The sequence below is a fragment of the Manis pentadactyla genome, chromosome X, assembly GCF_030020395.1.
Source record: "Manis pentadactyla isolate mManPen7 chromosome X, mManPen7.hap1, whole genome shotgun sequence".
In the NCBI taxonomy this organism is placed as follows: Eukaryota; Metazoa; Chordata; class Mammalia; order Pholidota; family Manidae; genus Manis; species Manis pentadactyla.
In genome coordinates this window covers 115350920-115372971 of record NC_080038.1, presented here as the reverse complement: position 1 = coordinate 115372971, position 22052 = coordinate 115350920, and positions in this window count along the sequence as shown.

Below are 22052 nucleotides of genomic sequence, written 5' to 3'. Positions count from 1 at the left end.
ACTGGAGGCTGGGCGACAGAGGACATAAGAAAAGCGCGCGACCATTTTTTTTTTTTTTTGCTTTTTTGCTGCTTTGTTTTGGCGAGCGCTGTTTGGAAGTCTTAAAGGGACAGAGACCCCAATATTAGGGAAACAGGGCAGAAAGACCGGTGAGCAGAGGCCTGAGGCTGACACCGGAGAATAAAGAAAAACGAACGACCACCTTTTTTTTTTTTTAAATAAAAATTTTTTTTTTTTAATTAAAAAAATTTTTTTTCTTGTTTTTTTTTGTGGTCGTTGTTTTGTTTTGGCGGGTGCTTTTTGGAAGTCTTAAAGGGGCAGGGCGGGCCACTTAATCCAGAGGTAGGGAATCCGGGACCTCTGGGCACCCTAACCCCTGGGCTGCAGGGAGCAGGGAGGCCCCTTACGGAGATAAATAGCCTCCCAGCAGCTCCTGCTCCAACGCGACTCCACCATTTTGGAGTAGCTGCCCGAGCCAGGCCACGCCCACAGCAACAGCGGAGATAAACTCCATAGCAGCCGGGCAGGAAGCAGAAACCCTGTCTGCGCGCAGCTGCGCAGCACAAGCCACTAGAGGCCGCTGTTCTCCCAGGAGAGGAGGGCCACAAACCAACAAGAAAGGAAGTCCTTCCAGCCGTCACTCGTCCCAGTTCTGCAGACTATTCCTATCACCATGAAAAGGCAAAGCTACAGGCAGACAAAGATCACAGAGACAACACCAGAGAAGGAGACAGACCTAACCAGTCTTCCTGACAAAGAATTCAAAATAAGAATCATAAACATGCTGACAGAGATGCAGAGAAATACGCAAGAAAAATGGGATGAAGTCCGGAAAGAGATCACAGATGCCAGAAAGGAGATCGCAGAAATGAAACAAACTCTGGAAGGGTTTATAAGCAGAATGGATAGAATGCAAGAGGCCATTGATGGAATTGAAATCAGAGAACAGGAACGCATGGAAGCTGACATAGAGAGAGACAAAAGGATCTCCAGGAATGAAACAATCTTAAGAGAACTGTGTGACCAATCCAAAAGGAACAATATCCGTATTATAGGGGTCCCAGAAGAAGAAGAGAGAGGCAAAGAGATGGAAAGTATCTTAGAAGAAATAATTGCTGAAAACTTCCCCACACTGGGGGAGGAAGTAATCAAACAGACCACGGAAATACACAGAACCCCCAACAGAAAGGATCCAAGAAGGGCAACACCAAGACACATAATAATTAAAATGGCAAAGATCAAGGACAAGGAAAGAGTGTTAAAGGCAGCTAGAGAGAAAAAGGTCACCTATAAAGGGAAACCCATCAGGCTAACGTCAGATTTCTCAACAGAAACCCTACAAGCCAGAAGAGAATGGCATGATATATTTAATACAATGAAACAGAAGGGCCTTGAACCAAGGATACTGTATCCAGCACGACTATCATTCAAATATGACGGTGGGATTAAACAATTCCCAGACAAACAAAAGCTGAGGGAATTTGCTTTCCACAAACCACCTCTACAGAACATCTTACAGGGACTGCTCTAGATGGGAGCACTCCTAGAAGGAGCACAGCACAAAACACCCAACATATGAAGAATCGAGGAGGAGGAACAAGAAGGGAGAGAAGAAAAGAATCTCCAGACAGTGTATATAACAGCTCAATAAGCGAGCTAAGTTAGGCAGTAAGATACTAAAGAGGCTAACCTTGAACCTTTGGTAACCACGAATTTAAAGCCTGCAATGGCAATAAGTACATATCTTTCAATAGTCACCCTAAATGTTAATGGGTTGAATGCACCAATCAAAAGACACAGAGTAACAGAATGGATAAAAAAGCAAGACCCATCTATATGCTGCTTACAAGAAACTCACCTCAAACCCAAAGACATGTACAGACTAAAAGTCAAGGGATGGAAAAACATATTTCAAGCAAACAACAGTGAGAAGAAAGCAGGGGTTGCAGTACTAATATCAGACAAAACAGACTTCAAAACAAAGAAAGTAACAAGAGATAAAGAAGGACACTACATAATGATAAAGGGCTCAGTCAAACAAGAGGATATAACCATTCTAAATATGTATGCACCCAACACAGGAGCACCAGCATATGTGAAACAAATACTAACAGAACTAAAGGGGGATATAGACTGCAATGCATTCATTCTAGGAGACTTCAACACACCACTCACCCCAAAGGATAGATCCACTGGGCAGAAAATAAGTAAGGACACGGAAGCACTGAACAACACAGTAGAGCAGATGGACCTAATAGACATCTATAGAACTCTACATCCAAAAGCAGCGGGATATACATTCTTCTCAAGTGCACATGGAACATTCTCCAGAATAGACCACATACTAGGCCACAAAAAGAGCCTCAGAAAATTCCAAAAGATTGAAATCCTACCAACCAACTTTTCAGACCACAAAGGCATAAAACTAGAAATAAACTGTACAAAGAAAGCAAAGAGGCTCACAAACACATGGAGGCTTAACAACACGCTCCTAAATAATCAATGGATCAATGACCAAATCAAAATGGAGATCCAGCAATATATGGAAACAAATGACAACAACAACACTAAGCCCCAACTTCTGTGGGACACAGCAAAAGCAGTCTTAAGAGGAAAGTATATAGCAATCCAAGCATATTTAAAAAAGGAAGAGCAATCCCAAATGAATGGTCTAATGTCACAATTATCGAAATTGGAAAAAGAAGAACAGATGAGGCCTAAGGTCAGCAGAAGGAGGGACATAATAAAGATCAGAGAAGAAATAAATAAAATTGAGAAGAATAAAACAATAGCAAAAATCAATGAAACCAAGAGCTGGTTCTTCGAGAAAATAAACAAAGTAGATAAGCCTCTAGCCAGACTTATTAAGAAGAAAAGAGAGTCAACACAAATCAACAGTATCAGAAACGAGAAAGGAAAAATCACGACGGACCCCACGGAAATGCAAAGAATTATTGGAGAATACTATGAAAACCTATATGCTAACAAGCTGGGAAACCTAGGAGAAATGGACAACTTCCTAGAAAAATATAACCTTCCAAGATTGACCCAGGAAGAAACAGAAAATCTAAACAGACCAATTACCAGCAATGAAATTGAAGAGGTAATCAAAAAACTACCAAAGAACAAAACCCCCGGGCCAGATGGATTTACCTCGGAATTTTATCAGACATACAGGGAAGACATAATACCCATTCTCCTTAAAGTCTTCCAAAAAATAGAGGAGGAGGGGATACTCCCAAACTCATTCTATGAAGCCAACATCACCCTAATACCAAAACCAGGCAAAGACCCCACCAAAAAAGAAAACTACAGACCAATATCCCTGATGAACGTAGATGCAAAAATACTCAACAAAATATTAGCAAACCGAATTCAAAAATACATCAAAAGGATCATACACCATGACCAAGTGGGATTCATTCCAGGGATGCAAGGATGGTACAACATTCGAAAGTCCATCAACATCATCCACCACATCAACAAAAAGAAAGACAAAAACCACATGATCATCTCCATAGATGCTGAAAAAGCATTTGACAAAGTTCAACATCCATTCATGTTAAAAACTCTCAGCAAAATGGGAATAGAGGGCAAGTACCTCAACATAATAAAGGCCATCTATGATAAACCCACAGCCAACATTATATTGAACAGCGAGAAGCTGAAAGCATTTCCTCTGAGATCGGGAACTAGACAGGGATGCCCACTCTCTCCACTGTTATTTAACATAGTACTGGAGGTCCTAGCCACGGCAATCAGACAAAATAAAGAAATACAAGGAATCCAGATTGGTAAAGAAGAAGTTAAACTGTCACTATTTGCAGATGACATGATACTGTACATAAAAAACCCTAAAGACTCCACCCCAAAACTACTAGAACTGATATCGGAATACAGCAAAGTTGCAGGATACAAAATCAACACACAGAAATCTGTGGCTTTCCTATATACTAACAACGAACCAACAGAGAGAGAAATCAGGAAAACAGCTCCATTCACAATTGCATCAAAAAAAATAAAATACCTAGGAATAAACCTAACCAAAGAAGTGAAAGACTTATACTCTGAAAACTACAAGTCACTCTTAAGAGAAATTAAAGGGGACACTAACAGATGGAAACTCATCCCATGCTCGTGGCTAGGAAGAATTAATATCGTCAAAATGGCCATCCTGCCCAAAGCAATATACAGATTTGATGCAATCCCTATGAAACTACCAGCAACATTCTTCAATGAACTGGAACAAATAATTCAAAAATTCATATGGAAACACCAAAGACCCCGAATAGCCAAAGCAATCCTGAGAAAGAAGAATAAAGTAGGGGGGATCTCACTCCACAACTTCAAGCTCTACTATAAAGCCATAGTAATCAAGACAATTTGGTACTGGCACAAGAGCAGAGCCACAGACCAATGGAACAGACTAGAGAATCCAGACATTAACCCAGACATATATGGTCAATTAATATTTGATAAAGGAGCCATGGACATACAATGGCGAAATGACAGTCTCTTCAACAGGTGGTGCTGGCAAAACTGGACAGCTACATGTAGGAGAATGAAACTGGACCATTGTCTAACCCCATATACAAAAGTAAACTCAAAATGGATCAAAGACCTGAATGTAAGCCATGAAACCATTAAACTCCTGGAAGAAAACATAGGCGAAAACCTCTTAGACATAAACATGAGTGACCTCTTCTTGAACATATCTCCCCGGGCAAGGAAAACAACAGCAAAAATGAGTAAGTGGGACTATATTAAGCTGAAAAGCTTCTGTACAGCAAAAGACACCATCAATAGAACAAGAAGGATCCCTACAGTATGGGAGAATATATTTGAAAATGACACATCCGGTAAAGGCTTGACGTCCAGAATATATAAGGAGCTCTCACGCCTCAACAAACAAAAAACAAATAACCCAATTAAAAAATGGGCAGAGGAACTGAACAGACAGTTCTCCAAAAAAGAAATACAGATGGCCAACAGACACATGAAAAGATGCTCCACATCGCTAATTATCAGAGAAATGCAAATTAAAACTACAATGAGGTATCACCTCACACCAGTAAGGATGGCTGCCATCCAAAAGACAAACAACAACAAATGTTGGCGAGGCTGTGGAGAAAGGGGAACCCTCCTACACTGCTGGTGGGAATGTAAGTTAGTTCAACCATTGTGGAAAGCAGTATGGAGGTACATCAAAATGCTCAAAACAGACTTACCATTTGACCCAGGAATTCCACTCCTAGGAATTTACCCTAAGAATGCAGCAATCAAGTTTGAGAAAGACAGATGCACCCCTATGTTTATTGCAGCACTATTTACAATAGCCAAGAATTGGAAGCAACCTAAATGTCCATCAATAGATGAATGGATAAAGAAGATGTGGTACATATACACAATGGAATACTACTCAGCTATAAGAAAAGGGCAAATCCAATCATTTGCAGCAACATGGATGGAGCTGGAGGGTATTATGCTCAGTGAAACAAGCCAAGCGGAGAAAGAGAAATACCAAATGATTTCACTTATCTGTGGAATATAAGAACAAAGGAAAAACTGAAGGAACAAAACAGCAGCAGAATCACAGAACTCAAGAATGGACTAACAGGTACCAAAGGGAAAGGGACTGGGGAGGATGGGTGGGTAGGGAGGGATAAGGGGGGGAGAAGTAGGGGGGTATTAAGATTAACATGCATGGGGGGGTAGGAGAAAAGGGAGGGCTGTACAACACAGAGAAGGCAAGTAGTGATTCTACAACATTTTGCTATGCTGATGGACAGTGACTGTAAAGGGGTTTATAGGGGAGAACTGGTATAGGGGAGAGCCTAGTAAACATAATATTCGTCATGTAAGTGTAGATTAGTGATAGCAAAAAAAAAAAAAAAAGGGCAGTTCCTGTGTGGTAACCTCCAACGAGTTCTACACAAGGGTATAAAGGGCATATAAAAGTGTAGGCAAAGGGTCTGTTTGTGTTTATACAGAGGATCAAAGCCTAATTGGGCTACCCCGAAAATGAACTAAGATACGATATGAAAAAGAACTTCCAACATCTGCACCCTCTGGAAGACTCATGCCAGAAGATGATCATCAAAAAACCCCAACAAAGATCCACGCACTGCTACAGCTGTAGATGCACTCATCCCACCAGTTCCTGGACCTGCCATGGGAATGAGGAAGGAGATATCTAAGCTGGCCTGTGCATACAGTAAAACAACAAAATTGGACTGGATCTATACTGTTGGAACTCAACCAAGAATTTGGAGAAGTGCAAATTGTAGCGCTCCAAAGTCTTACAACTACAAACTATTTATTGTTAAAAGAACATATGGCATGTGAACAGTCCCCAGGAATGGGTTGTTTTAATTTGTCTGATTTCTCTCAGACTGTTCAAGTTCATTTGGACAATATCCACCATATCATAGATAAGTTTTCACAAATGCCTAAGGTGCCTAACTGGTTTTCTTGGTTACACTGCAGATGGCTGGTAATTACAGATATGCTTTGGTTATGTAACTATACTCCTATTATGTTAATGTGTGTGTGCAATTTAAGTAGTAGCTTAAAACCTATACATGCTGAAGTTACTCTACAAGAAGATATATCAAAGAAATAATCAATCTTCCCATGTTTTCTTCCGCCTGCTACTTCTATAGCTTTTCTTCTTCCTTCCTAATTACAACCCTTAAATAGAATTCGTGCCTCATATCAAATTTACCGAGTATCATAATTCTTCCAAGTGGTAAAGATACCTCAAGACAAATGCTGGGCATAGAAGCCACAGGGCATAAATATGCAAAGAAGTAAAAAGCTAACCTTTTCAAACAATAAGGCTTCTCTCTCACTTACCAACTTCACATTTCCCTGTATGGCCCCGGAAGATGACTGGTTAGCCAGAGACGGGTAAGATTCCTCAAGGGAGGAACAACCTAAGACAGGCACAGTCGCAGGGGGGCCATCAGGTGAGAAATTGGGGATCAACAGAGGTGAGGCTTAGAACCTCACCCCCCCGTTCTGAGAGAAATCTTCTGCATACGTGGATGTTTTATTGCCCTGGTCTAGCTTGGATTAACACATAGTCTACAGGCACACACCTGATCATCTACATGTGCTCTCTTACAACACTAAACTATGTTTTCTACCTTTATCTTGTATCTACCTACCACTTCAGCATTTTATCAAAAATAATAATAATAAAGAGAGAAATGTGGTATCCACATATAAATCAAGTATAAAAACCAAATGAGTATTCATATTTGAACTGTTTATAGTTCATAATGCATGAGCAAAACCGAAAGTTTCTGTGATGACTGCCCTTGTACTGTTCACTATGTAACTTATTCATTATGTAAGAATTTGTTCTACATGTAAAAACTTGTTTGTTATGCCTCAGAAGATTGGAGACTGACAAAAATTAGGCTTGGGGTGGAATAATGATTGTGCATTGAGCATTGACTCCCCTATACAGAATTTTATTGTCGTTAACAACCATTTGATCAATAAATATGAGAGATGCCCTCACAAAACAAAAAAAAAAAAAAAAAGGACAGACTTCCAATGGTAAAATAAATTAGTAACCGGGATGTAATGTATAGCATAAGGAATATAGTCAAGATATTGTAACAGCCTGGTAGGGTGATAGCTGGAACCTAGAATTATGTATATAAATGTTCTACCACTGTGTTGTACACTTGAAACTCATGTAATGTAATACTGTGTGTCAACTACCCTTCAATAAAAAATAATTATTAAAAAAAAAAAAAAAAAAAAAAAAGAACAGTGATACTAGAAGACAATCAGTGTTGGGGAACACTGTGTTAACACCTGGGCATTCAGCCAAGACTCCAGAAAGGTCCTGCTTTAGGAGAAAGAATGGTGCTGTAGAATATGGGCTACTCTAGACCTTCCCTAACAAAACCTAAAACCAAGCTCCGACAAGATCCACTGAGGGAAAAAAGCGATTAGAGATTGAGTCCCACCAAGTTATAGGTGACTGTGACATACTCTGGGTTTTCCACAGATCTATTCTAGCAAAGCCTAAAACTAAGCACCAAAACTTTAAGATCAGTAATTGAACTGCTCCTAGAATACCAATACCCTTTAAAGGTAGAATCTAGAATCTCTATATTATCAATAAATTGCAGTGCACAATAAAAAAAATCACCTGACATGGAAAACAAAGAGTAACCCACATCAAGGAAAAAAAGGAGTTAAAAAAAAAGAGTTTTGAGATAGCCTAGATATTGGATTTAGCAGACAAAGACTTTAAGGCTGCTGGAATAAACATGGCCAAAGAACTAAAAAAAATATGCTCAGAAACATAAAGGAACCAGATCATAAGTATCAACACAGAAGTGGAATCTATAAAAAGATGCAAATGGAAATTCTGAAACTGACAATACAGTCACTGAAATGAAACTTTCACTGGATAGGTTTTAAGAGATGACAGCAGAGTCAGTGATTTTGAAGACCGAGCAATAGCAATTTTCCAATCTGAAAAAGAGAAAAAAATAGCTGAAGTAAAATGAATAGACTCTCAGACCCCGAGGAACAATGGTAAGACAAGCAACCTTTCTTGTAACAGTAGTTACCAAAGGAGAGGAAATTGAGAACGTGGCAGAAAAATATTTGAAAAGTGATACATAAACATTTCTCAAATTTTATGAGAAACTTCAACTTAAAGATTCAAAACTCTCAGCTACCCCTAAGCATGGTCAATACAAAGAAAACAACAACTAAATAGGATAGTCAAAGCTCTGATTTCAGCAAAGGGAAAAATAAAGTCTTAAAAAAGGCCAGAAGGGGGAAAAAACACTACATACAAGGAAACAATGATAACATTGAACACCAGCTTCTCATCAGAAACTATAGAGACCAGAAAACAATGGAATGACATCTCTGGGTAATGAAACTGTCAGTCCAGCATTCTCTATCAAGGGCAAATACTCCTCAAAAAATGAGGGTGAAATAAACACATTTTCATATAAACAAAAGGCTGACTTCACTGCAGCACACTTGTGCTGTGAGAAAAGGTAAACATTGTCCTACAAACTGAGAAGGAATGACACAAGAAGGAAATTCAAATGATCAGGAAGGAAAGAAAGGCACTAGAAATGGTAAATACGTGGGAAAGTATAAAAGCTATGCCCTTTGCTTCTCATAATTGCCTGGAAAATTTAAGCTGACTGCTTAAAACAAAAATAATGACAGTGTAAAGGAGTGTTAATAATATATATAGAAGTAAAAGATACGACAATAAAAACCTGAATAATGAAGGGCTGCATAAACAGAACCATACTGTTTTACGGTGATTGCATTTGTGAACTGGGAAGTAAGACGTGTGAGTGTGAAGTGTGATGCGTGGTGAGAAGGGAGGAACCCAAGGCATGGAGTAATAAGCAAGAAGAGGAAAGTAGCAAATAAGGTGTTTCAGGTATGCAATATGCAGTGGTACAATACTGACTCTAGACAGAATTTGTAAAGTTAAGCCCTAGAGCAGAAGTCAGCAAACTTTCTCTGTAAAGGGCCAGACAGTAAATATTTAAGCACTGTTGGCCACACAGCCTTTGTAGTGACTACTCAACTCTGCTATTGTAGCGCAAAAGCAGCCATACACAATGTGTAAACAAACAAGTGTGACTACGTTCCAATAAAATTTTATTTACAAAATCAGGTAATGTAACTTATTCATTATGTAAGAATTTGTTCTCCATGTAAGAACTTGTTTGTTATGCCTCAGAAGATTGGAGACTGACGAAAATTAGGCTTGGGGTGGATTAATGATTGTGCATTGAGCATTGACTCCCCTATACAGAATTTTATTGTCGTTAACAACCATTTGATCAATAAATATGAGAGATGCCCTCACAAAAAAAAAAAAAAAAAAAAAAAAAAAGGACGGACTTCCAATGGTAAAATAAATAAGCAACCGGGATGTAATGTATAGCATAAGGAATATAGTCAAGATATTGTAACAGCTTGGTAGGGTGATAGCTGGAACCTCGAATTATGTATATAAAAGTTCTACCACTGTGTTGTACACTTGAAACTAATGTAATGTAATACTGTGCGTCAACTACCCTTCAATAAAAAATAATTATTAAAAAAAAAAAATCAGGTAATGAACTAGTTTTGGCCCATTGGCCACAGTTTGTGACCCCGATCTTAAATACCCAATAAAAAATTGTAAAGGTTTGTTTACAAAGCCAGTAAAGGACATAACATACAACCAAAAATTATTCCGTTAAACCGAAACAAAGCAGAACAGGAGCAACAGGTGGACAACAAAAAACAGAAGAGACAAATGGAAAATGTGACTTAAACTCAAATATATCAAGAATTATATTTGTTTGCAATGGACTGAACACTTTATCTAAAAGACAGAAGTTGTTAGACTGGTTAAAAAAAAACCTCAATGATGTGCAGTCTACAAAAGGCGCACTTCAAATTTAAAGCTACAAATAGGTGGAGAGTAAAAGGATAGAAAAATATATACCATAACAACAGTAAGCATAAGTCAGGAGAGCTATATTAACATAGACAAAGTAAAATTCAGGACAAAGAGCACTACAGGAGATAGAGGGGGTAATTCTTCAAGAAGACAAAACAATTCTAAATATGTATGCAACTAATAAGAGCATCAAAATACATGAGACAAAATTGACATGGGAAAAGGGAGAATGAGACACATCCACAATAGGCAGATGAGTTAATAACCCTCTCTCTTTAATTGATGGAACAAGTATCAAAAATCAGTAAGGACACAGAAGATATAGAAAACACTATCAGCCATCTAGACCTCAATGATACCTTATGAATAAAGAGTATATGATGGCCATTATAGTATTGTAACTTTTCTGTAGATTTGAAATGTTTCAAGATAAAAAGTTGAGAAAACATAAAAAGAAACTAATTCCTATTTGTTCCACAGTAAAATTCCCAAGTTCTGCTTTTCCCCATAGGAATCATTTTAGACTTCTTCACCTGGCTATCCTTTGCAGTCAACCCCATAGATGATTGCAAGAGTCATCATTCATTACCACTCTACAGAAACATAAAATCTACTACTAATCTATACTGCTCTAACCAAGACTCAGGCACTTCTACCTTTCAGCTTGGCATAGCTTGTTAGCCAACTTAACTGCTTGTCATTTGCTGACTTAAACATCTCTCCCTAGACACCCCTGCCAAAGTTGCTGCCATATCTATCCATTTGCTTACACTCTGCTACTTACCTCAAATTGCCCTCCTCTCTCATTCCAGCTCACTCTGGTCCTATCTGCTGTCAAGGCTTGCCTCAAAGCTCCCCCATCTTTATAGAATGTCCAATACTGATCCTACCCTTTTCTAGAATGTCCAGTATTGATCCTGCCTTCCCTGACACCCTTAGTTTTGGAGGTCTGTGCTGTGCAAGTTTAATATCGGATCAAATTCTCTTGTGTTATTCTGCAGGAGTTTCATACATGAAGCATCCCAGTAAGAGTATTTCCTCCCAGTAAAGTAGATCCCTTATTTTTTATCATATATTTAGGCAAATGTGTAGGAAAAAATCATTTAACTGTAAGTAGTAAACATCATTCCAAATTCTTTTTCAATTTTGATTAGTGTAAATGCATATTTTAACATCGCTGTGTTCTGGGATTTTTTTTTTTTTTTTGCTTATTATTTATATCCACATCCCCAAATGTGGGTATGGCCTAAATAATGGTCATTTTAATAGCTATATAGTGTTCTATCAGGTTAGCATAATTTGCTTAGCCATTCATTTATCCCAATGAGATTAAGTATTACTGAACCAGAGAGTTTTGATTTATTTTCCCTTCCCCCTGACCCCACCAAACAATGTTGAACATGCAGTAAGAGTTCAATAAGTATTTCATGACTAGCTATGCCATTAGCCATAAAAAATTCAATGACTGAGAATCCTAAAATTATTTGCCCTTCAACCTGTTCAATAAGTGGGAGTTTCACTCAGCTCTGTTCTGGCCATATGTTCTTTCTAACTGATCTCTCTCATTCCTCGCTACTCCTTACTTGCTGTAACCTTTCTTCCATACTCCACACTTTAATATTTCTTCATTGCCAATGATGAGGGCACTCCTTCCAGTACCACTTTCCCTTCCTTCCAAGATCCACTTCCCTCTATGGAAGTCACCCTAACTAAAGAGACAAAAGTATCAAGCCTCAGATGACCCCTTTCAATTAAAGAGATCATGGGGAGGTATTTTCCTCCTTTATCTTAGCTCATCAGAATAAATTTAGGAGATAAGATTTCAATAGCACTTTATGGATCCAACTTCTAACCTAGTGCTCTTGCACTCCACAGCTAAAGACACAATGGGAACATCCTCTGGGGGAACATTACTTCTAATCACTATTTTGAAATACAACATTTTGCCTTCTTTTTTAATAATTCAAGGCATGATATTTCGTTATTATTTTCAGTTATGCAACAACTTCACAAGGAAAGTTATTTTGTTTACAGTTGAAAGTTGTCAGACTTTTTAGCTTTTGCTACACATGTTGACTCACATATCCTCTATTTCTGCCTTTATGGTCTTCCTCAGTCATTTGACTAGAAATTTTAAAACCAAAGAATTTCTAGCGAGAACAAGCTGCTACCCTTTCATCAATAATCAGAAAATTCAGTAATTCTATAAACCACTAAGCCAAAGCCTCAAGTAAAGCCATTCTCTCATTATGTGGGATTTAGTGGTTCTGTTCAAGTTAATCCAAAATGTATCTATAAGTACCCACTGTGTGCTAGCAGGCCTTCACAGCCTCCTTAGCACCAGGGACTACATTTTTCTAGGTGATTAGGATATTTTGGTAGCTCTGCAGTTCTCCCCCAAACACCAGATCACTGAGAAGCTGCTTTGCTGAGATCATCCTCGAGATTTACTGACTGCAAGATGACCTAATTTGGCTTCAGAATTAAACGTATCCCCTCATTCAACTGGACACCCTGTTCCTTGCTCCTCTGATATGAAGACCCAGCTTGGGAGGACTGAATGCCAACAACTGCATAACACAGCTTACATGTTTCTCCAATAACAGCAGAAGTCAGAGGGAAGCAAAGGAGACAGCTTAATGTCCCCCCCCCAAAATAAAGTCCATGTATGCTCTGAGGACGTAATTTTTGAGGTAAAAAGAAACAGCTAAATAGAAGCCCTTGGGAGATCTCTTCTTGCGGGAGAGTTATTTCTCCCACTCATCCTATTAAAACTTAGTTTTAGATACAGGTGTTTCTGTCACCAGCCTTTATCAAGATATTAACCAATTCCCTGCCATAAAGAATGACACCTTTAAGTAAACCTATTTTTAATAGATTTTAATAGATTTTCTTATGACCTTCTCTATTTAGTCCTAAATTTAGAAAATGCCAGTGTTGAAGGACTTCATGTGTATCTGTGATGACAAGCCCACCCTTCACCAATCAGTTTCAGTCCTTAGAATTAGATTCTCTGCTATGTTCTAATGCAGCCAGGCCTGAGATACAATCTCAGAGCCATCTTTGCTGATTCCCTAGCCAGGGTGGAAGGTTGGGCTTACCCAGTGTGACTGGGTATTACCTGGAAACATAACCTGTGCTGCAGCTCCTAAAAATTGCATACTATTGGAAACCAAGAGTTGTGTTTCAATATGTGCCCAAGACTAGATTTTCTTCAAAAGAACTCAAGTATTTTAGTATTGTCCTTGATTATAAGAATAAATTTCCATCCCTTGGTCCTCTGTTTTGTGCATAAGGGAGGTCCTTGGCATTAGGACTCGTTGGAATCTTAGTGAAAGGGACCCCAGTCTATAATGAACTGCACACAAATCATAATAACTGGTTTCACAGCTGGCACCAAATGTTATAAATGTTAAAGAGTAAAGGGCCCAGCTGTTCTTCATTTTTTGATTGGGGGAAGGGAAAGAGGGGAGAAAAATGAAAGTTCTGAGCTCCACTGGTGAGATCAAGAAGAACAACTATGCAAGCTTAAATCCAGATCTCAATTAAGCAGCAAAGGCCAAAAGGACTTCACAGATTGCGCAAAACAGAACTTGTATTACAGGTTTGCCAAAGCAATTTTTAATGTTCTTCAAAAGGTAGGGTCAACTCAAATAGAATAACAGTGCAAATAATTCTGTTTTCCACATAAAATAATCACATTAACAGTAGTGTAGGGGCTGGGAAGTGGGTTATAATCAGAGGGGCTAAATAGAAGGGAAGAGAGAACTGCTCCCAAGGAGCCCCATTGTCAGCAGCTACGGGCAACTCAGGATGTCTTTTATTCATCCCATGCTTGGTTTTTGTTTCCGTATTCTGAAATAAGAAACACCACACACACACAGACATGCACAAACCAACATCAACCTACTCGTCTTCCCTGTCTACTCCACATACACTGTAACTAGAAGCAGGAAGGCATCAGAAAGACAACCAACTGCATTCAAACCTCCCCACTGCCCAGGCCTGCAGGAAAAGTGTTGCTCCAGCATTACAGTTGCTATTGTCCTAGGACAGAACTGAGGGTAAACAGACGGGCAAGGAGAGACTAAAACCCTGCAAACACTAAGGGGAATATCTTTTTGAGTAATGTGTCTTCAACAGAGTTCACTACAGATATGACACTGCTTGGCCACATGAAGACGACAAAGCTCAGAACCCCTAGTAAGCCACAAACAGCCTCACCCTTGACAAGTCAAGAACAAAGGGACAGAGCATTAAAAAGTGGATCTTTAGAGGCACCTGTGTGTCAGTGATAACTTCTCTGTGTATATACATTTTGTAACAGCCTCTCTCCTCATAAATAATAAATAAACCAAGAAAACAAGACAGAATACACAGGTAGCAACTTGTTTGCATTTTTTTAGTTCAGATTTTACTTGAATTAAGTTGCAAATAGTATAGATGGCTTTTTAAACTCTCAATTCTTTTTCTTCTTTTCTTCCTTTCAGACTCTGCTACAGACATTATGACATAACCAAGTGAGGAAAATGGTATCTGGTCCAATCGGCTGCATTTCTAGTACGTAATATCTCCCAACTATTTTATTTCAGCAATAGTCAGTCTGAACCAAGATTGAAAGTAGAAAATGTGACTTCAAAAGTAAGGCAAGGAAAGGCAGCCATGTATGTAAAACATGCCAAGTTGGAGATACAAGGAAAAGGTTACCCACAAATACAGGTGAAAGAGAGTCACAATTTACAAATGTGTGTTAAATACATAAAAGTCTTCAAGGAGAGAAATAAAAAACAATATATTACCCAAACTTTACTACTCCAGAATACTCTGGACTTCAGCGGTGCTGTTCTGTTTTATACCGTGACCCACTTTAGTGACTTATTAATATGCTATCAATTAAAGAACAATACTATTCTTTAGCTATTTCAATAAGCAAGTAATCTCGCCTCAGGAAGAAACATTACCCAAACCCCACCCAGCATTTATTACTTTGAAAAATAGGCGTGCACTTTATTGCTTGGGTTTTTTAGACTTAATGAGCAAGTAAAGAGCATACATTTAATTTTAGGAAATAACTGAATTAGAAGCCAGCAGAAAGCCCCATCATAATCTTTTGTTTCCATATAATAATACATTCCTCAATGTCTTACTGAAATGATTACAGATAAAAAAATCAATTCTAAAAATCTTATGCATCATGGACAACTTCCTAGAAAAATACAACCTTCCAAGACTGACCCAGAAAGAAACAGAAAATCTACACAGACCAATTACCAGCAATGAAATTGAAGCAGTAATCAAAAAACTACCCAAGAACAAAACCCCCGGGCCAGATGGATTTACCTCAGAATTCTATCAGACATACAGAGAAGACATAATACCCATTCTCCTTAAAGTTTTCCAAAAAATAGAAGAGGAGGAAATACTCCCAAACTCATTCTATGAAGCCAACATCACCCTAATACCAAAACCAGGCAAAGACCCAACCAAAAAAGAAAACTACAGATCAATATCCCTGATGAACATAGATGCAAAAATACTCAACAAAGTATTAGCAAACCGAATTCAAAAATACATCAAAAGGATCATACACCATGACCAAGTGGGATTCATCCCAGGGATGCAAGGATGGTACAGCATTCGAAAATCCATCAACATCATTCACCACATCAACAAAAAGAAGGACAAAAACCACACAATCATTTCCATAGATGCTGAAAAAGCATTCAACAAAATTCAACATCCATTCATGATAAAAACTCTCAGCAAAATGGGCATAGAGGGCAAGTACCTCAACATAATAAAGGCCATATATGATAAACCCACAGCTAACATCACACTGAACAGCGAGAGGCTGAAAGCTTTTCCTCTGAGATTGGGAACAAGACAGGGATGCCCACTGTCCCCACTGTTATTCAACATAGTACTGGAGGTCCTACCCATGGCAATTTTACACAAAACAAAGAAATACAAGGAATCCAGACTTGTAAAGAAGAAGTCAAAGTGTCACTATTTGCAGATGACATGATATTGTACATAAAGAACCCTAAAGACTCCACTCCAAAACTACTAGAACTAATATTGGAATTCAGCAAAGTTGCAGGATACAAAATTAACACACAGAAATCTGTGGCTTTCCTATACACTAACAATGAACTAATAGAAAGACAAATCAGGAAAACAATTCCATTCACAATAGCATCAAAAAGAATAAAATACCTAGGAATAAACCTAACCAAGGAAGTGAAAGACCTATACCCTGAAAACTACAAGACACTCTTAAGAGAAATTAAAGAGGACACTAACAAATGGAAACTCATCCCTTGCTCCTGGCTAGGAAGAATTAATATCGTCAAAATGGCCATCCTGCCCAAAGCAATATACAGATTCGATGCAATCCCTATCAAATTACCAACAGCATTCTTCAATGAACTGGAACAAATAGTTCAAAAATTCATATGGTACCACCAAAGACCCTGAATAGCCAAAGCAATCCTGAGAAGGAAGAATAAAGTGAGGGGAATCTCGCTCCCTAACTTCAAGCTCTACTACAAAGCCACAGTAATCAAGACAATTTGGTACTGGCACAAGAACAGAGCCACAGACCAGTGGAACAGAATAGAGATTCCAAACATTAACCCAAACATATATGGCCAATTAATATACGACAAAGGAGCCATGGACATACAATGGGGAAATGACAGTCTCTTCAACAGATGGTGCTGGCAAAACTGGACAGCTACATGTAAGAGAATGAAACTGGATCACTGTCTAACCCCATACACAAAAGTAAATTTGAAATGGATCAAAGACCTGAATGTAAGTCATGAAACCATAAAACTCTTAGTAAAAACATAGGCAAAAATCTCATGGACATAAACATGAGTGACTTCTTCATGAACATATATATCTCCCCGGGCAAGGGAAACAAAAAAAAATGAACAAGTGGGACTATATCAAGGTAAAAAGCTTCTGTACAGCAAAGGACACCATCAATAGAACAAAAAGGCATCCTACAGTATGGGAGAATATATTCATAAATGACAGATCCGATAAAGGGTTGACATCCAAAATATATAAAGAGCTCACACACCTCAACAAACAAAAAGCAAACAATCCAATTAAAAAATGGGCAGAGGAGCTGAACAGACAGTTCTCCAAAGAAGAAATTCAGATGGCCAACAGACACATGAAAAGATGCTCCACATCGCTTGTCATCAGAGAAATGCAAATTAAAATCACAATGAGATATCACCTCACACCAGTAAGGATCGCCATCATCGAAAAGACAAACAACAACAAATGTTGGCGAGGTTGTGGAGAAAGGGGAACCCTCATACACTGCTGGTGGGAATGTAAATCAGTTCAACCATTGTGGAAAGCAGTATGGAGGTTCCTCAGAATGCTCAAAATAGAAATACCATTTGACCCAGGAATTCCACTTCTAGGAATTTACCCTAAGGATGGAGCACTCCAGTTTGAAAAAGACAGATGCACCCCTATGTTTATCGCTGCACTATTTACAATAGCCAAGATATGGAAGCAACCTAAATGTCCATCAGTAGATGAATGATTAAAGAAGATGTGGTACATATACACAATGGAATATTGCTTAGCCATAAGAAATAAACAGATCCTACCATTTGCAACAAATGGATGGAGCTAGAGGGTATTATGCTCAGTGAAATAAGCCAGGCGGAGAAAGACAAGTACCAAGTGATTTTACCCATATGTGGAGTATAAGAACAAAGGAAAACTGAAGGAACAAAACAGCAGCAGAATCACAGAACCCAAGAATGGACTAGTAGTTATGAAAGAGAAACGGACTGGGGAGGATGGATGGGAAGGGAGGGACAAGGGCGGGGAAAAAGAAAGAGGGCATTATAATTAGCATGTATAGTGTGGGGGGAGCACAGGGAGGGCTGTGCAACACAGAGAAGACAAGTAGTGATTTTACAGCGTCTTACTACACTGATGGACAGTGACTGTGAAGCGGTTTATGGGGGGGACTTGGTGAAGGGGGGAGCGTAGTAACCATAATGTTCTTCATGTAATTGTAGATTAATGATACCAAAATAAAAATAAAAATATAAAAAATAAAAAAATATACAGGGTCCCACTAATAGTTTAAGGAACAGCAGAATCGCTGGCCCAGCAAAGCCAGTTAGAAGAGTTGTTCGCCATTGATTCTATTCAAAGCATCCCTGGAACTAAGACTTTTTATTTTCTAACATTTTATTCCTACGCTGGATGTTTTCTTTTACTTTGGCTAGATAGCTCCTACGTATGCCAGACTTATTTCATAAAAACAATCTTTTTTAAGGGCTATGCATAAGCCTCCCTGTGACATGAACAGGAGGTCCAGTCCTCTACAATTTTGCAACACCACTTCAGCTAGGGAATCAATCTGATCTTGCAGCTGAATCATGGTGGTTTCAAGCTGCTCTAAATCTTGATCAGCTTCCTCTGTTAGGGCAGCGAGCCCTAAGTCTGGTTTTATTAGAGCCGCTGTGCCTACTGCAGCTGATCCGGCTCCACTGAGCCCGACTAGAGCAGGGATCAGTAAAGGGGCAGCCTGTTCCGCCTAGGAAATCTCACCAGGGAAAAGGAGGTAGCTCCCTTTAGGCCCACTATGCACTTAATAACTTTTGTACAATTAAACATTACAGAGGTACTTTGGAAGTGCAGGCTGAGACCTGAATACAGCTAGGAGAGACAGGTAAGCACAGTAAAACAGCTTACCGATTACCCAATAGACAATAGAAAGGGCAACTTTTTTTTGAGGAATAGTCCAGTTCAGGGGTGCAACAGCACAGAGTCCAATGGCCAGAATAGAAGACACCACTCCGATGAGAGCCAGGATCCACAGCACGCAGGTGTCTATTAGTCAGAGGGCAATCGTCGGATGCGGAGGAGGACAGGATCTGGAGGTCTGGCTGGGCCTCCCACTGATGTGCTTCCTTGTCAGGATGACAGGCCCTTTTCATTCTGGAATGACGGACCCCTGGAGTGATGCCTGCAACCTTGAGGGCAGTAGGAGTGGTTAGAACAACAATGTGGGGGCCAGTCTACTGAGGTTTGAGGGGGTCTTTTTTCCAATCTTTAACTCAGACTGAGTCCCCAGCCTGAAAGGAATGTACTGGGATTCCTAGAGAGATGGGGGCTCTATGGTGTATTGTTGTAGTTTATTTAGGGTGGCTCCCAAGGTGTGGAGCTGTTCTCTTGCTCCCTTATCTCCTATTTGGTGTAGGTTACCTGAGAGGCTTCCTAGGCACAGGGGAGCGTGTCTATATACTAATTCAAAAGGGAAAAAACCTTGAGTTCCAGGTGTGCAGCAAGCATGCAGGAGAGCCATGGGCAATGAATCTGGCCATGGGAGGCCAGTTTCTTGGCAAAACTTAGCTAGGGTTCTTTTGAGGGTGGATTCATTCGCTCTACTTTCCCTGAACTCTGTGACCTGTACACAGTGTGAAGTTTCCAGGTAATATTGAGCGATTTAGTTAACATTTGCACTACATCTGCTACAAAGGCAGGCCCATTGTCACTGTGGTTTGTGGATGGTAGGCCAAACCAGGGCACAATTTCTGTCAGGAGAACTTTGGCTACTTCCGGCTCCATTCTATTCTGGTTGGGAAGGCTTTGACCCAGCCAGAGTATGTACACACTGCTATTAGGAGGTATCTGAGTCCCCTGCTTGGTTGAACATTCATGAAGTCTATCTCAAGGTCTTTAAAGGGTACAACTCCTGTTCTTTGGGCACCAGGTGGGAGTCATGGCGCAGATCAAGCATTATTTCTGGCACAAGTTACACACTGTCTACTTACGGCTTGGCATACTGCTGGCAACTGGCTGATGTAGTATTGCTTTTTGAGGAGCGCCTCCAGTGCAGTTTTTCCCAGGTGGGTGAGCTCGTGGTACTTGCTGACTAGTTGCCTCCCCGTTGCAGTTGAGACAAAGATACGTCTGTCTGGCAACATCCACCATCCATTTTCAGTTAAAGTGGCTTCTTCAGTTATGGCCCAATCTTTCACCTTTTCAGTGTACCTGGGTGGAGGGGCCTCCACCAGGGGGTGTTAGGGCCATAGTGAGGGAAGGAGCTCTCCCTGCCTCCTTACTGGCTGCTGCTTTGGCAGCTTCATCTGCCATCCGATTCCCCTGTGCTATAGGGTTGTTTTCCTTTTGACGTTCTTTGCAATGCAGAATTGCTACCTTTATTAGGTAGCGAAGAGATTGAAGGGCCTTTTCATATCTGGCAGGCCTAGGGCTGGTGCCTGTTCTGAAGCAGTTTTTATTTCCAGGAAGGTGGCTCTTGTCTCTTTTGTCCAGACAGGGGCTTTCAGTCTGGCCCCCCCAGGAGGTGGCAGAGGGGCCTTGCCATTGCTGAGAATCCGGGAATCCAGAATTTTGCAGAACCCGGCGGCCCCTAGGAATTCTCACATGCCCCCCCTCATCCTGGACTGGGGCAAGGAGTTAACGACCTTTTTCTTCTCTGGCCTTAGTGCCCTTTCTCCTTGGGTGAGGAGGAAGCCTAAGTACCGGACTTGCTGTTGGCAGATTTGTGCTTTTCTTTTATGAGACTTGGTATCCTGAGTCTGACAGGAATTGCAGGAGGGACTTTGTGCCTTTTGCACAATTTTCCTGGGTGTCACTGGCAAAGAGGAGGTCATCTATGTACCGCAGGAGGGTGCAGTATGTGGCATCTCTTGGAAAGCTGGCAAGGTCTGCAGCCAATGCCTCTCCAAAGAGAGTGGGTGAGTTCTTGAACTCTTGTGGAAACCACGTCCATGTTAACTACATCTGCCTCCCCTTATCTAGTTCAGTCCATTCAAAGGCAAATAAGAGCTGGCTTTGTGGGGCCAGCCAGAGGTGGAGAAAGGCATCTTTAAGTCCAGGCAAGTGAACCATTTGGCAGGCTCTGGGATCTGGCTGAGGAGGGTGTACGGGTTTGGAACCACCGGGTGTAAAGAAACAGTCACTCTATTAATGGCTCACAGTTCTTGAACAGGCTGGTACTCTCCTCCTGGCCTTTTGACTGGTAGAAGCGGGGTGTTCCAGGGCGACTGACACTCGATTAGAATGCCTGCCTCTCCGAGTCTGATCAGGTGTTCCTGGATGCCTGCTCTCACCTCTTGTGAGAGGGGAGACTGCCGCTGTCTTTGTGGCTCCGAGGATAGTTGCAGTCTTTTTCACTGAAGGGGGCTACAGAGAGGGTGACCACAGAGTATTCTGCCCCTGTGTTAACTAAAAAGTCATGTTTTGGCCCCCCACTTTCATTCTGACCATGGGCTCATGGGGGCCGAGTGCGAGAGAGCCCAGTCCTTGTCAATCTGAGTCTGCTCCTGCCAGGCCAGTGAGCCTTTCCCCATGGGGCTCTTCCTGGCAGCGACTGGGCCTCGGGGCTTTGCCTCAGTTGGGGCATTCATTCTTCCAATGCCCTTTTTCTTTACAGTAAGCCCACTGGTCCCTGGCTAGGGGGTCCTGAGCATCCCCCCTCTAGGTGGCTGGCTTCTCTCTGCCTTCTGCCCATCTCTCTCTTTCAGGGGAGCTGCCAGGAGACTTGCCTTTTTCTTTATTTTTCTTTCAGCCTCTCTGTTGGCCT